We start from the raw sequence: 4,124 nt of genomic DNA, 5'->3' as shown, positions 1-4,124 counted from the left end.
GGTGCTGACAAACCTAGAAACATAACCGGGGCGAACCGGGATTCGAACCCACAATCATAAGTTTCTGGTGTGCCCAAAGGGACGCAACTCTGCACAGCGAATCGCGGCGCCTTAGACGACTGGACACCCATTGTCTACATTGATGGTCAAGACTTATCAAGCTCTTGTTGGAGCTTATTGTTTTTATGACCAGCCTTATAGGCTTATACAAAATATATATATAACTCACCAACAAAAGAAAAGTGAACTATAGAAACACATAGAGAAGTATGTACATTAAGAAGAGATGTTTCCAATGTGTACCACTTAATGACAAAACTGACAATCAGTCAAGTGTTACTACACGGAGACTTTATTCTTATCATGATACGCTGCACGTGACTTTCAAACTTGACACGCTTATCCTGCACGAGACAAATGGTGCATCTCGAGTCATGGGTCTATGACGTCACATGTGATGGGTTCTAATACTTCTTGAATATGGGTAATTCCTCATATATTAACCAACATGTATGGTATCTTTTGTCGGTGAGTATACATACATACAGACTTTTACACTTAATGTACTCTTTGCGACCAAATAAAGTTTTTTATATAATAAACTATGTAGTTTTGTCACAGGAGGGTAAATTACTTTCATTAACAACCAAACCCGACTTGTTGGCTGACCGAAGGTACAAATCAACTAAATCAAAGTTTTTCTGATAATAACACATTATCTAATGGAAGCGTTTTTTTTTGCTGCCATGACGAAAACTATGTATTTCAAATTTGGGACAGAATACTCATCAAGGAAAGTATTCAAACCTGGAGATTCATAGCAGGGCTTCAAATCCAAGGTAACAACATTTTTCAATTAATCAGAATACAGAACACATTCCCAATCATTTTACAATGTCGTTTAATTCAATCTTGTCCAAAATGTTCAAAAGGCCAATGAAATCGACCATTTATTTTCACTGTCATGCTTATTCCTCTAAATCAACACACACATAATAAATTAAGCATCTTCCCAAGGCAAGGGAGTTAACTGACTATAAAAGTGAGGGTTCCACCCTTGTCGAACTTGGTTGGAATTATGGACGTCTAATTTGGCTCGACTAATCGTGTAACGAAATCGACACTCAGTTCATAAACAAGATGGCGACTGCTGTGAAAATTTCCATCAAATGCAGGATTTGCAGAGCAAGTGTACCATCAACTGGGCGTGGATAGATGTTTTCCAAATTTTTGTGTGATTTGATGTACTTCGCGAGGTAGGGCCCATTTTATTACAAAAAAAGAGTTTGATTATTGATCAGATCGTCTTGACTGGGCAAAAGGCAGGTGCTATGAGAGGTACAATCTGATTGGTTTGTAGGAGGGACAAGAAGGGATATAATTTGTAATCACCACTGGTGGCGCTACGATCGACTTTTACAGTCAGTTAACTCCCTTGCCTAGGGAAAATTGAATGAATAAATATCTGTTACAAAATTTCATTACAGCAACAGTAAATGAAACAATGATCATTATGATACCTCTACAGCATACAGAGAATTGTAGTGTAAAGTTACAATATCTCACAGTGTTACAATCACACATGACAATGGAATAACAACATTCATAGGCTCTAGTACAAAATAGTTCATGTGGCATAATATCATTTATAGCCCTTGTCAGATATATTCCAGCTACATCACAGAGTCATGTCAATAATTGCATCACGTTTGCATCAAGCAGACTAATGGTCGATAGCATGAGGGGCAATTCATGATTTCATGATGTCAGTTTGGTCGACTCTCACAAGCATGAGGCGCCGGGGACCTATTCTTCCACTGAAACACAGCAATCATCAGACAGACAGACTTTAGGACCAGACATGAGTTCTTATCATGCAGGTATAAATGATGAGAGGCACCATTATAACAAAGTCACATAATGATACAAATTGCGATTTTTTTAATCACAATATGATACGTACTCGATACTTGAGGCACATTATGATACATATTGCAAAACCTGAGTCACAATAGTGAGTGAGTGAGTATGGTTTTATGCCACTTTTAGCAATATTCCAGCAATATCACGGCGGAGGACACCGGAAATGGGCTTCACACATTGTACCCATGTCAGGAATCCCACCCGGGTCTTCGGCGTGACGAGCGAACGCTTTAACAACCAGGCTACCCGACCGCCCCTGAGTCAAAATAAGAAATGTGCTGTGAGTCAACAAGTTTAGTTGACTATAGTAAATGTTCTATAAGCTCTGTGATAATATCTCAGATTTTAAGGTATTTACTCAATGAGAATCGGATCATTTCCCACTTTTGCTAATATTCCGTGGACTGAATCAAGAGCAGGTGTAGGGACCGACACTCATGGAACTGACATACTGAGATTTAGAGATGTCTTTAGAAATGCCATATCTTCATTGCTAAGGCAATTTAGTTTAGATGAATCTTGTCAAGCAGTGAAGCGACCCCCAGTGGTTTGGTAAATAACAGTAATAGATACCTAACTCTGACAGAGTGAGTGAGTGAGTCTGGTTTAACGCCGCATTTAGCAATATTCAGCTTAATGTGGGAGGAAAGTCCCAAGTGATGCAGGTCTCAGACATTTTCCACTTCGGCACGGGTATGGTGCTGACAAACCTAGAAACATAATCAGGTCAAACCGGGATTCGAACCCACAATCATAGGTTTCTGGCGTGCCCAAGGGACGCAACTCTGCACAGTGAATCGCGGCGCCTTAGATCACTGGACCCCCCATTAGCTGTAGAGGGGTGGGGGGGGTCAGAATACGATCGAATCGTCGGCACCAATGCCAACAAGAACTGTGCAATATGTTTCCTCTCCCGGGGGGGGTTTGACATATTTGTGGTAGCAATTATAGAGGTATTTCACTAATGGATGCTTTTGGAAAACTTTTCTATTCAATTCATAATGAATGTCTTTAATGTTTTGCAAGTATATATGAGAAGATCCCTGAAGTTCATGCAGGGTTTATAAAACATTTCTGTACAATATATTCACATTGCAGTGCTTATGTCAGAAATATTTATCATAGAGTAGTGGTCGTTTTTAATGCCTCTTTGTTTTCACTCTATTAACATGATTAATAGAACACATCTCTCATTGATGACAAATTATTTTCATGGAAAATCAGTTAAAGTGATGAAGACTATGTATTCTAAGATCCTGTCTGCTGTGAAAGCAACTGACACATCAATCAGGGACTACTTTTAAGTGTCTAAGTGGACTCAGGCAAGGATGTGTACTAAGTCCCTTCCTCTTCACAAAGTTTGTTTTCAGGGAGGGTCATAAAAAAGTACAAGGACATGGGTAGGATCCTGAAAAAAAATATACAAGGAAATAGAGAGGTCATCCCAAATATTACAACCATTAGGGCAGGGTCAGTATTTTCAATACATAAGTGCATCAAAAGCCTCTGAAACAGACATCCTTATTTTCTCACTATTCATTGTGAAAAGAAACAATTGTACAAATTTCATCAAAGCAGACATCAGGACCAACCTCATTAAAACATGGTCATATATTCCGATACAATAGCTCTCTGTGAAAACATCAAGAAAGGTGAACTTCATAACCAGGCAATCAGCTAGAGGCTTCTAAATTCTCAGAATGAGCAATTCAAAAATTTCAGAGCGGCATATCTGGATTCCTATATAAAAAATGAACATGAATGGATAGTTCTGAATGCAAAATAAAAAGGGCTGCTTTATTATTTTGTCATGGATATGTTATACACTTTGTGGTTTCTGAGTACCATGGCATCTACAGCCAAAAGGATGGGTTTCCTTCCAGACTGAGATGGTCAAGATCAGAAGCAGAATCCTGCTAGAAGGCTGACATCTAATTGGCTCCTACTCATCCTTCACTGTGATTGGTTTGGGCAGTTGGGTAGCCTAGTGGTAAAAAGCGTTCGTTTGTCATGCCGAAGACCCGTGTTCATGGGTACAATGTGTAAAGCCCATTTCTGGTGTCCCCCGCTGTGATATTGCTGGAATATTGCTAAAAGCAGCATTAAACCGTACTCACTCACTAACTGTGGTGTTCCCACCGTGATATTGCTGGAATATTGCTAAATGCTGCGTAAAACCATACTCACTCACTCACTCATGC

This window comes from Haliotis cracherodii, unplaced genomic scaffold, assembly GCF_022045235.1.
Source record: "Haliotis cracherodii isolate W230 unplaced genomic scaffold, xgHalCrac1.p SCAF_7, whole genome shotgun sequence".
Classification (NCBI taxonomy): Eukaryota; Metazoa; Mollusca; class Gastropoda; order Lepetellida; family Haliotidae; genus Haliotis; species Haliotis cracherodii.
The sequence above is the reverse complement of the archived record's forward strand: the minus strand, read 5'-3'. Positions refer to the sequence as shown.